Genomic DNA, 14,291 nt, shown 5'->3' on the forward strand with positions numbered 1-14,291 from the left:
CGTATCTTGAGGAGAAAGGGCAACAATTTTAGCAGACCACTTTGAGTGGTATAGTCATGTTTGACGGCGTCTAGTACGTGCACGTGAATGATATCGTGCCTTCAACAGCCCTGAGACAAAAGTTGAACAGGGATGTTTTAAAGGTGCCAGATGATAAGAAGAAGATACACAGTAAGTGCCCCATTCACAATCGCAAGTGTCGTCTCATTGGTTACCACTTTGGATTTATCTGCTACCTGCATGTGCTGCTTGAGGATGAAGAAGTTACAAATGAAAAAATTGAGGAGAAGCCAGAGGAACCTCCAAGAGCAGAAGATGAAGTTCAAGAGATTGTAGAGGAGATAAACTTTGACTTAACTGAGCAGTTAGATATTGATGCACTCAGAAGAGAAGACACCTTAGTGGGATATTGATGCGCTCAGAAGAGAAGACACCTTAGTGGGATATTGATGCGCTCAGAAGAGAGGACACCTTAGTGGTTACAGGTGACGAGCAACCCTCTATGATAGAGGAAGCAGGGGACATTCCAACCCCACTACTCCCCACATTTCCTATTGGTAACAAAGAGTATTTGCTAATTACAGATATTCAAGCTCTCTTTGACATAAGGGAAGACTACTGTCTGGCCACATCATTGCACACAATCTTGAGGAAGATGAAGATTGTAAGATTCCTCCCTCTGGCTTTTGAGGTGTGTAGGTGTAAGAACCTCCCCTTCTCATCTTATAATTATTCCCCTCTCTGAAATAAAAGAAAGATCCTGTTTTACCCTATTTTGGCCTAGAGAGAGAAAATATTCTAGAAAGAGGTTATTCAATTTTTAGTTATTTTTAGATGGAAAAATATCTCTTCTTATTAAAATAAACTCCCCGTGCTCGTGCTCTGGGTTGTCGAAGATACCCACACGTATGTCGGGGAAGATTTTGGAACAAGGAGTAAGAGTTATTTTTTGAATTCGGGCATGGATCTGGTTGGTTGACCTTGTTGGTCCTCAATGGATGAGTCCATGGCTTTTTTATATAGATCCATTAGTTGATCTTGCTGATCTTCAACGGAGATTCCATTTTGATATGTGAATATATTGCCGGTTAGTATGAGCTAGGAACTATCGAGACGAAAAGGCCCTTGAGTGAACAGGTGGTGAGTGTTCTGGTTGCCAATGATGCCATAGGTAAACCAATGAAGGAATGTTTGGAAATAAGGATTCAAGTGGATAATTAAAGGATTATGATCAGTGACACTATGTTTCATTAAATGATTGTTTTAAAGATTGTTGAATCTGTAAAAATGGCAAGTTCATATTGGGTGTTTAAGTGGTGTGACCAGTTTTATGTTTGCATGAATATTTGGCTACGGGGCTTGGGAACTCTTTTCCCTGGTACTCGAAAAAAAACCTAACCGAATTCCTAATTGGATCCCATCACTACAATGGTTGGGCGGTTGGCTAACCCATGGGACTTAGACTGGATTGATGGATCCGTAAAAGGACCCTTAATTTCTGTATAGTACGATAGATGAGGTAAATCCTGGATAAAAATTGTTCTATGGAAAAGAATCAACGGCTATGCCTCTCAATGAGGAAAAAAACGTTGGTCTCTATGATCCAAGTACAATCTTTTCCATGATCTGACTATGGGACTTACGGGTTCGTTCAGATCAGTTCAGTTAGTTCAGGCTTTTGACTACATTAGAGAAAAGTTATCCTGGAGGAATCGCCCGTGCTTTTCGAGAAAGGGAAGTTTTTTCGGATTCGGATTTGGAAGAATTGATGGATTAGTCTCTTGTCCGGATATCCGTGGTTGGATGAGGTCCCGAGTGTGGGATCTTGCCCCGCGCAAGAAGTGCTACTACTAGCACCCCTGAATTTGTTGCACAGTGGGGACAGGGATCCCATAAAGATTTGGTGGATCCAAATTTGGATAAGTATCTCTTATTGGATTCAAATGTCAAGGACAGTGAGTTCCATTCTGCTGCCGACACATTATCCATGATGTACAAGGATGCAAAAAGATATGAATCCAACCTTCCCACTGAAGGGGAATTTCAGGCTATTCAGCAAAGACTTAATATTTCACACATGGGAAGGGAAGGGGCATCCTCATCATCGACTGTAAGATTCCTCCCCCAACCCCTTTTTGATGTCTAGTATCTTCCCCTGTAATCAACCCTCTTCAGAAATATAAAGACCCTGTTGCTAACTATTTTAGCCTAGAGAGAGGAAAATTATTCTAGAGAGAGAATATTTAGATTTTGAATATTTTTGGATAGAAAAATATCTCTTATAATTCAGATGAGTTCCCTTGAAACAGAAATTCAAAAAGAATTTTTCAATGTGCAATTGGAATTAATTGGAAATAGGTATAAAGAACCTTAGTCTAAGGGTCTAGATTTTCAGAAATCTTTAGACTATGGTCCAATTAAGGTTCCTATGGGCCAATAGCATCAATCCATGTGTAGGGAAGAGATAAATCCAAATTTGTAAAAAGAAGATACCCAAAAATGAGTAAATGCTCACATAAGGTTAAGAGTTGAAAATGTACAAGGTTTATTAGTAAAAAACTATGAGCAATATTAAAAATATGAGATATTTTGGGTATCCAAAAATGAGTAAATGCTCACATCAGATGAAGAGTTGAAAATGTACAAGGTTTATTAGTAAAAAACTATGAGCAATATTAAAATGATTCCATTATGACACATATGTAAGGAAGGGGAATTCTTTAAAGGAGGTGCATATTTCACATAAGATGAAGAGTTGAAAATGTACAAGGTTTATTAGTAAAAAACTATGAGCAATATTAAAATGATTCCATTATGACACATATGTAAGGAAGGGGAATTATTTAAAGGAGGTGCATATTTCACATAAGATGAAGAGTTGAAAATGTACAAGGTTTATTAGTAAAAAACTATGAGCAATATTAAAATGATTCCATTATGACACATATGTAAGGAAGGGGAATTCTTTAAAGGAGGTGCATATTTCACATAAGATGAAGAGTTGAAAATGTACAAGGTTTATTAGTAAAAAACTATGAGCAATATTAAAATGATTCCATTATGACACATATGTAAGGAAGGGGAATTCTTTAAAGGAGGTGCATATTTCACATAAGATGAAGAGTTGAAAATGTACAAGGTTTATTAGTAAAAAAACTATGAGCAATATTAAAATGATTCCATTATGACACATATGTAAGGAAGGGGAGTTCTTTAAAGGAGGTGCATATTTCACATGCTTGAATGAGTTTTAAACTCATAAAAATTGAGATATTTCATCTCTCCTCTCTCCTCATTCAAGTCTAGTTCCAAAAAGTTAGCTTAACTGACCTAAAAATGGTCAAATATTGACCAAACTGATTTAGAAAATTCTAGAATCAGTTTTTTTGGTTAGGAGCTCCAATTTTCCTATAAATAGAAGCCTCCCCCTTGTTGAAAAATAGATAGTGTTTATGCATCGTTACTCTACTCCACCTAAGCCAAGAACTGTGAATTCACTTAATAATTCACTAGTTTTTGGAGCTTCCCTCCTTCTTCAATCCCCATTAGTGGCTCCATCAACATACTTAACCAATTGATTGGTTGGGGGCCTCTACTGTGAACAAAGAATCAAGCAAGTTGTAAGGTAATTAGTGAATATTGATCTTTCTATAATTTCTCAATGTTTCTCTCTTCTCAACCCCTCTCAAGCTTGAGAAGTTTAATTGGTATGGTTTTTTTAAATGCTATTGAAGTTTGAATAGTAGTGAAGAGTTACATAATTTAATAAATGCTATTGAAGTTAATTTTCATTTATGTTTAAATTCTAATGATTTTTATGTAAATTCTCTCTCTCACTCAAGAAATGGTCATACTCATGACCCGTTCTCAATCCAAATCAAGCTTTTCATAAAGCTTTTCCTTAACCCAAGATTAAGCTATGCTTGAGGTCAAATTAATGGCTTTTTTCTATGCTTTTAGTTTATGTATATTGATGATTCAATCCATTATGGATTAATAATCCAATTAGAGATCATTTTAATTATTTCCTTAATGATAAGCATTATCCCTTAGAAAAATTGAGATTTATCAGTCATAGCAGCGGAGCTATGGCAAAATTTTTATAAAAATTATGCATAAAATAATTTCATTCAAAGCATAAAAAGAGGACTTCCTACCATATTCTAGGAATTATCATCCTAGATTAATTGAAAGAATTTCATTACAATCATGGAGAAATTGAATTTTAATATCATGCATAAAGGATAAGTTTTTATATCAAAAGTGTTATTTTTATCATTTTTATTTCATGCATAGAAGTATGCATAATGGATAAATTTTTATATCAAAAGTGTTATTTTTACCATTTTTATTTCATGCATAGAAGTATGCATAATGGATAAATTTTTATATCAAAAGTGTTATTTTTACCATTTTTATTTCATGCATAGAAGTATGCATAGTGGATAAATTTTTATATCAAAAGTGTTATTTTTATCATTTTTAATTTTCATGCATAGAAGTATGCATAAAGGAAAATTTTTTATATCAAAAGTGTTACTTTTATCATTTTTAATTTTCATGCATAGAAGTATGCATAAAGGAAAAATTTTTATATCAAAAGTGTTACTTTTATCATTTTTAATTTTCATGCATAGAAGTATGCATAAAGGAAAAATTTTTATATCAAAAGTGTTACTTTTATCATTTTTAATTTTCATGCATAGAAGTATGCATAAAAGAAAATTTTTATATCAAAAGTGTTACTTTTATCATTTTTAATTTTCATGCATAGAAGTATGCATAAAAGAAATTTTTTTATATCAAAAGTGTTACTTTTATCATTTTTAATTTTCATGCATAGAAGTATGCATAAAAGAAAATTTTTTTATATCAAAAGTGTTACTTTTATCATTTTTAATTTTCATGCATAAAAGTATGCATAAAAGAAAATTTTTATATCAAAAGTGTTACTTTTATCATTTTTAATTTTCATGCATAGAAGTATGCATAAAGGAAAAATTTTTATATCAAAAGTGTTACTTTTATCATATTGGATTTCATGCATATAGGTATGCATAAAAGATATTCTTTTTATACTAAAAGTGTGATTTTCCTCATAAATGGATTTTATGCTTAACTTAGATGCATAAGAGAAATTCTTTTATTCTAAAAGTATAATTCCCTACCAAATTGAAATTATGCATAAGAAGATGCATAAAAGATTGATTTTAATTTCGAAAGTGTTAGTCTCCTTAAATGGAATTTATGTATAAATAAATGTGTAGAGAAATCTTATATCAAATATAAGAATTCTCTTTTAAAAAAAAGATATGAAATGTGATAGGATGTGATAAGAGGTGTATGAGATGTGATAAGAATTGATAAGATGCGTATGGAAAGTGATAGGATGTGATAAGAGGTGTATGAGATGTGATAAGAATTGATAAGATGCGTATGGAAAGTGATAGGATGTGATAAGAGGTGTATGAGATGTGATAAGAATTGATAAGATGCGTATGGAAAGTGATAGGATGTGATAAGAGGTGTATGAGATGTAAAAAGATGTGATAAGATGTGTATGAGATGTGATAAGATTTGATAAGATGCGTATGGAAAGTGATAGGATGTGATAAGAGGTGTATGAGATGTAAAAAGATGTGATAAGATGTGTATGAGATGTGATAGAATGTGTTAAGATGAGTTAGGATGTGTTAAGATGTATATGGGATGTGTTAGGACGAGAATGGATGTAATATGGTTGTATGAATGTGATGTGGATGTATACATGTAGATGTATATGTATGAATGTGAATGTTGATGTGGATGTGGATGTATGGATGTAGATACGGATGTGTATGTATGTATGTGGATGTGTATGTATGAATGAGGATGTAAAAATGGACGTATGTATATAGATGTGGATGTATGGATGTATGTATGTAGATGTGGATGTATGGATGTGATTGTGAATGAAGAGGTGGATGTGAATGTATGGATGTAGATACAAATGTGGATGTATGTATGTAGATGTGGATGTATGGATGTGATTGTGAATGAAGAGGTGGATGTGAATGTATGGATGTAGATACGGATGTGGATGTATGTATGTGAATGTGGATGTATGAATGAGGATGTGAAAATGGATGTATGCATGTGAATGTGGATGTCTGAATAGAATGTGGAATAAGTAATGTGGTCCGAGAGTGGATAATATGGAAAGACAAGAGTTTGTTATAGAAACTGTATTTGTGACTGTTTGTAAATGACTGTTTTATGTCAAGAATGCTGGAGAAGCATTTTGACCGTCTTGAGGATTAAGGTCATGAAGACTGAACTGATAAAGTTGCAACTGCTGACGGAGAGTCAATGGAGGACGTCTCGCGTAGCAAGGTCGATCGAGGTCTTGACCAGCCTCGGCTCGATTTAAATGGTGAGCTTCCGGTACGGTGGATGAGGGACCAAGGAAGCGGCCTATGAGTGAAGCGCTAGGTCACCTGCGAAGGATCCTAGAGGGTGCTGACCATACGGTGCTCGGGCTCTGGGTCGCCGAAGATACCCACATGTGCGTCGTGGAAGATATTGGAATAAGGAGTAAGAGTTGTTTTCTGAAACCGAGCATGGATCTGGTTGATTGACCTTGCTGGTCCTCAACAGATGAGTCCATGGCTCTTTTATATGGATCTGTGGGTTGATCTTGCTGATCTTCCACGGAGACTCCATTCTATTATATGAATATATTGCCGGTTACTATGAGCTAGGAACCATGGAAAAGACCCCTGAGAGAACAGGTGGTGAGCGTTTTGGTTGCCAATGATGCCATAAGTATACCGATGAAAGAATGACTGGAAATAAGGATTCAACCAGAGACTTTGAGGATTGTCATCAGTGACATAATGGTCTTATTAAAGGATTGTTTTAAAGCTAGTTGATGCTAAGAAAAAGGCAATTTCATATTGGGTGTGTAAGTGGTATGACTAGTTTTATGTTTGCATGAACTTCCGGCTAGGGGGCCTTGGAACTCTTTTCCTTGGTACCCGGGACAAAACCTAACCAAATTCCAAATTGGATCCCATCACTACAATGGTTGGGCGGTTGGCTAACCCATGGGATCGGATGGGGTTAGGCTGGACTGATGGATCCGTAAATCGAGATTTAATTTCTATTATTACGATAGATGAAGTAAATCCCGGATAGAAATTGTTCTATGGATAGGAATCAACGGCTGTGCCTCTTGATGGGGAAAAAAGCGTTGATCCCAATGATCCAAGTGCAAGTTCTTCCTTGATTTGACCAAGTACCGTTAAAGGTGCAGTCAGATCAGTTTGATCAGTAATGATCTTGACTACGTTAGAGTAAAGAGTTATCCTGGTGGAATCGCTCGTGCTTTCCGGGTAAAGGAAGTTTTTCCGGTTTCGGTTTTGGACAAACCAACGGATTAGTCTCTTGTCCAGATATCCGTGGGCGAGGCCCCGAGTGTGTGGGACCCCTGTCCCGCGCGAGAAGTGCTACTTCCGCTGCTAGTACCCCGAATCCGTTGCTCGGTGGGAACAGGGATCTCTCAGTTGGTATCAGAGCAAGTTTTGAAAGCTAATAAAGATAATTAAATTCTTATGTGAAATTGGTAATAAGAATTCAGAAACAGCATTTTCATAATGTATTTTCATTCCGTAAGCTTCTTTAATGAAAAAATTTTAATCAAAGAAATTGTTTTTATAGATGGAAGTTTCCCATTTATCTGGTATTCCCGACCTCACCCAGTCTCAAGATATGATTGCATTTGCCTTCGAGCATCTCATCTCTTCCGCTTCAACACGAACAAGCCGAGCAAGACTCGCACGCCATTTCGAGGAATTATATTTTCCTAACCCAGTGGAGAGACAACAGCATAAGTGGGTTGCAGGGCTATATATCCACGCCTCTTATAACCGGCGTGCAATGCTGAGGCAGAACCTCTCATTGGCCATGATTTTGATAAAGCTGAAAATGACGCGTGGTGTCATTCTATATCTTTCAACGCCTCAAAATTTCAGACGTGCTTGCCGAGTTTATAGACTCCTTAGTCGATTTATCCCTAAGGAGAAAATAATAACTCCCTTCGCAGTTAGAGAACTTATGTAACAGGGCATGACTATGGCCCAGTACGGTCCTCTTATATGTCTTTCGAGGAGATTTTGAACTCAGAGCCGAGTTGCTCTATGTATATATTGCAACTTTTATATAAATAAAGAAACGTTTTCCGGTTAAAAAATTCATGTTGAATAAATGATTGTTTATGGCGAACGATCTACTGCTGATAAAGAAAAAAAAAATCTGTTATCGGACATATGCCATAGATCTCCATTAAGATCTTTTCTTGTATAAGAAATTGTTTTCCGAACTCTTAAGTCTTAGGATCTCGTGAATAATATCAAAATAAAAATTTAATAATATATAAATTTTGGCAAAATCATGAGACGAGGAAACCGTGGTCGTCAGCCAGACCCTGTCTCTGAAGATGACGAGCTTGACCTTAATGTTCGCAAGGCTCTTCATAGGTCTCAGCCAGGACCCTTCAAAGGAGAAGGGAAGAACTTGGGTGAGGCTGTGGAGAAATGGGTGGAAGCCTTGGAAGAGTATTTTGATGTCACAGGATACAATCATCAGAGCAATTGGCTAATAAAGATCAACTGAGAAGCCAAATATGTCAAAAATTTATCATGAAACACAAAAAGGTTGTAATTGTGTGATATAATTCATACAATTTGATATTCAAACTAAAAAATTTGTAATTTAGTAATTGGGTTTTCAGATGCCGCAATTGTATGGAACCCTAACTTGCTTGAGGCCTAGACATGATGGTATCTATCTTATAGTTCCAAGTATCATGACTACCCGTATATACCGAGAGTATAACTGCAGCTCTTTACTGACAGTATATACGAGTAAATCTAAGACTTGAAATTATAAGCGTTAATGCTATCCAGATGATGATTTCGAATGTGGTTGATATGATTTTTAATTCTGTTTGAGAATTGATGAATTGAATTGGATTCTGATTGAAAAATGACGATTTTCGAAATTTAGTTGAAATGTAATAAGCTGAGCGAAACCACAATGAGGATGAATGGGACGAGTCCCAGTGATGATATTCATAACTGGAATGATGATAATGATTTCACCAAATCACTATGAGATTAGTGGATTGTGCTGTCAGATTGCTACTGTTAACACTTGAGACGGTAGATTAAGTTAAGGGATGACAAATTGAGAACTTGCTTAACTAAAATTCCTATGGAGGAATGTTCAGAAGGAAAATTTTCAGTCTAATGGACCATTATCGTGTTAAAGATATGAATGATATGATCTGAATGAATTGTTATTTAATGATGAGTTCTATATAAGGGATAATTATCCCCGTATTCTGTTGGGTTGACCAGAATATAAGGAACCCTAGAATAAATTGGATCTTAAGAAAAAGAGTTGTCCTCTACCTTGCGAGATGAGGACATCTCGCACTTTTCAAGTGGGGTAGAATGTAAGATTCTCCCCCGGCCTTCGATGTATACAGGAGTAAGAATCTCCCTTTCTGATCTTATAATTATTCTCTCTCTAAAATAAAAGAAAGATTCTGTTTAAAAAAGGAAGAACCTTTTCCCTGAATACTTCTCAAGAGTCCCACCTGTTTTAAGATTCAGAACAATGAGTTCAGAAGTGAGAATCGATGTTTTGGATATCAAGGTTTTGGTCTTCATTCGAGTACAGCCCAAAAGAAGTTCTTTATCTCTTGGGAAGTATAAGAAGTTATCTCCCAGATATTGTGGACCAAAGAAAGTAGGTGATTTAGCTTACGAACTTCTTTTATCTCCTCATCTCAAAGTTCTAAATGCCTTCTATAGAAAAATATGCCAAACCCAAATCATGGAAAGACGGTAAAACTTCAGTGGCAAGTTACCGTTGGCTTCTAAGCTATGCTAGCTCCTTCCTTTATATAAGTCGTAACTTTTACTTGTCGTTCACAGTAATCTTACTCCCATCAATCTCCTTTCTTTCTTAATCTCCTTCATGGCTTGGCAACAAGAATTAGTTTTATCCATAATGATTCCTCACCTTCAAGACGCAAGTGAGTCTGTGAAGAAGGATTTTATAGAACAGTATGAGCACTCACTTATTCCTCACCTAGGAACTTCTGTAGCGCAGACCAAATGGCGGACCTATCAAGACATAACTAGGGTAACACCCTGGGGTCAGCAGCACTTTCGTAACAATGTCCGCTTGGCCATGGTTATCGAAGCCTTGGGTTTGGGTCCTCGATACTACTGCGTCATGAGATCAAGACATCTTGGGTTTTCTAAGCGGGTCTTCTTACTGGCGTGTTTTCTTCCTCATGAGAAGATATGTCTTTACCCCGTTTTTGGCTTGCCTCTCAGAGGTCCTTTTGTTAGAACACCTCATACCACTGAGATAGGCGCAGCAATAACCCACAGAATCATTCCCATAGATGAGTTACCTTATACTTGTGCAGCTTGTGAGGACTGCTTTTGTGACCATATGATGGACGGGCTTATGGAAGTGTAAAGAGTTCCTCTATCTTTACTGTATAAGTTCCGAGAATGAATAAAGTTTAAATCTTGTTCGTATTTTGAATCTTTCTCTCTTTAAGACTTATCTTGGTGGTTAATCTTGATTAAAATTTTTCTCTAAGTCTCATATTCGTGAATCTTGTGAAATTATCACAAGTTGCGAGATGAGGACATCTCGCGTTTTTTAAGTGGGGTAGAATGTAAGATTCCTCCCCCAACCCCTTTTTGATGTCTAGTATCTTCCCCTGTAATCAACCCTCTTCAGAAATATAAAGACCCTGTTGCTAACTATTTTAGCCTAGAGAGAGGAAAATTATTCTAGAGAGAGAATATTCAGATTTTGAATATTTTTGGATAGAAAAATATCTCTTATAATTCAGATGAGTTCCCCTGAAACAGAAATTCAAAAAGAATTTTCCAATGTGCAATTGGAATTAATTGGAAATAGGTATAAAGAACCTTAGTCTAAGGGTCTAGATTTTCAGAAATCTTTAGACTATGGTCCAATTAAGGTTCCTATGGGCCAATAGCATCAATCCATGTGTAGGGAAGAGATAAATCCAAATTTGTAAAAAGAAGATACCCAAAAATGAGTAAATGCTCACATAAGGTGAAGAGTTGAAAATGTACAAGGTTTATTAGTAAAAAACTATGAGCAATATTAAAAATATGAGATATTTTGGGTATCCAAAAATGAGTAAATGCTCACATAAGATGAAGAGTTGAAAATGTACAAGGTTTATTAGTAAAAAACTATGAGCAATATTAAAATGATTCCATTATGACACATATGTAAGGAAGGGGAATTCTTTAAAGGAGGTGCATATTTCACATAAGATGAAGAGTTGAAAATGTACAAGGTTTATTGGTAAAATCTATGAGCAATATTAAAATGATTCCATTATGACACATATGTAAGGAAGGGGAATTCTTTAAAGGAGGTGCATATTTCACATAAGATGAAGAGTTGAAAATGTACAAGGTTTATTAGTAAAAAACTATGAGCAATATTAAAATGATTCCATTATGACACATATGTAAGGAAGGGGAATTCTTTAAAGGAGGTGCATATTTCACATAAGATGAAGAGTTGAAAATGTACAAGGTTTATTAGTAAAAAAACTATGAGCAATATTAAAATGATTCCATTATGACACATATGTAAGGAAGGGGAGTTCTTTAAAGGAGGTGCATATTTCACATGCTTGAATGAGTTTTAAACTCATAAAAATTGAGATATTTCATCTCTCCTCTCTCCTCATTCAAGTCTAGTTCCAAAAAGCTAGCTTAACTGACCTAAAAATGGTCAAATATTGACCAAACTGATTTAGAAAATTCTAGAATCAGTTTGTTTGGTTAGGAGCTCAATTTTTCCTATAAATAGAAGCCTCTCCCTTGTTGAAAAATAGATAGTATTTATGCATCGTTACTCTACTCCACCTAAGCCAAGAACTGTGAATTCACTTAATAATTCACTAGTTTTTGGAGCTTCCCTCCTTCTTCAATCCCCATTAGTGGCTCCATCAACATACTTAACCAATTGATTGGTTGGGGGCCTCTACTGTGAACAAAGAATCAAGCAAGTTGTAAGGTAATTAGTGAATATTGATCTTTCTATAATTTCTCAATGTTTCTCTCTTCTCAACCCCTCTCAAGCTTGAGAAGTTTAATTGGTATGGTTTTTTTAAATGCTATTGAAGTTTGAATAGTAGTGAAGAGTTACATAATTTAATAAATGCTATTGAAGTTAATTTTCATTTATGTTTAAATTCTAATGATTTTTATGTAAATTCTCTCTCTCACTCAAGAAATGGTCATACTCATGACCCGTTCTCAATCCAAATCAAGCTTTTCATAAAGCTTTTCCTTAACCCAAGATTAAGCTATGCTTGAGGTCAAATTAATGGCTTTTTTCTATGCTTTTAGTTTATGTATATTGATGATTCAATCCATTATGGATTAATAATCCAATTAGAGATCATTTTAATTATTTTCTTAATGATAAGCATTATCCCTTAGAAAAATTGAGATTTATCAGTCATAGCAGCGGAGCTATGGCAAAATTTTTATAAAAATTATGCATAAAATAATTTCATTCAAAGCATAAAAAGAGGACTTTCTACCATATTCTAGGAATTATCATCCTAGATTAATTGAAAGAATTTCATTATAATCATGGAGAAATTAAATTTTAATATCATGCATAAAGGATAAGTTTTTATATCAAAAGTGTTATTTTTACCATTTTTATTTCATGCATAGAAGTATGCATAATGGATAAATTTTTATATCGAAAGTGTTATTTTTACCATTTTTATTTCATGCATAGAAGTATGCATAATGGATAAATTTTTATATCAAAAGTGTTATTTTTACCATTTTTATTTCATGCATAGAAGTATGCATAGTGGATAAATTTTTATATCAAAAGTGTTATTTTTATCATTTTTAATTTTCATGCATAGAAGTATGCATAAAGGAAAATTTTTTATATCAAAAGTGTTACTTTTATCATTTTTAATTTTCATGCATAGAAGTATGCATAAAGGAAAAAATTTTATATCAAAAGTGTTACTTTTATCATTTTTAATTTTCATGCATAGAAGTATGCATAAAGGAAAAATTTTTATATCAAAAGTGTTACTTTTATCATTTTTAATTTTCATGCATAGAAGTATGCATAAAAGAAAATTTTTATATCAAAAGTGTTACTTTTATCATTTTTAATTTTCATGCATAGAAGTATGCATAAAAGAAATTTTTTTATATCAAAAGTGTTACTTTTATCATTTTTAATTTTCATGCATAGAAGTATGCATAAAAGAAAATTTTTTTATATCAAAAGTGTTACTTTTATCATTTTTAATTTTCATGCATAAAAGTATGCATAAAAGAAAATTTTTATATCAAAAGTGTTACTTTTATCATTTTTAATTTTCATGCATAGAAGTATGCATAAAGGAAAAATTTTTATATCAAAAGTGTTACTTTTATCATATTGGATTTCATGCATATAGGTATGCATAAAAGATATTCTTTTTATACTAAAAGTGTGATTTTCCTCATAAATGGATTTTATGCTTAACTTAGATGCATAAGAGAAATTCTTTTATTCTAAAAGTATAATTCCCTACCAAATTGAAATTATGCATAAGAAGATGCATAAAAGATTGATTTTAATTTCGAAAGTGTTAGTCTCCTTAAATGGAATTTATGTATAAATAAATGTGTAGAGAAATCTTATATCAAATATAAGAATTCTCTTTAAAAAAAAAGATATGAAATGTGATAGGATGTGATAAGAGGTGTATGAGATGTGATAAGAATTGATAAGATGCGTATGGAAAGTGATAGGATGTGATAAGAGGTGTATGAGATGTGATAAGAATTGATAAGATGCGTATGGAAAGTGATAGGATGTGATAAGAGGTGTATGAGATGTGATAAGAATTGATAAGATGCGTATGGAAAGTGATAGGATGTGATAAGAGGTGTATGAGATGTAAAAAGATGTGATAAGATGTGTATGAGATGTGATAAGATTTGATAAGATGCGTATGGAAAGTGATAGGATGTGATAAGAGGTGTATGAGATGTAAAAAGATGTGATAAGATGTGTATGAGATGTGATAGAATGTGTTAAGATGAGTTAGGATGTGTTAAGATGTATATGGGATGTGTTAGGACGAGAATGGATGTAATATGGTTGTATGAATGTGATGTGGATGTATACATGTAGATGTATATGTA

This window comes from Cibotium barometz, chromosome 29 (genome assembly GCF_041138505.1).
Source record: "Cibotium barometz isolate CiBa-2024 chromosome 29, ASM4113850v1, whole genome shotgun sequence".
NCBI classification, from domain to species: domain Eukaryota; kingdom Viridiplantae; phylum Streptophyta; class Polypodiopsida; order Cyatheales; family Cibotiaceae; genus Cibotium; species Cibotium barometz.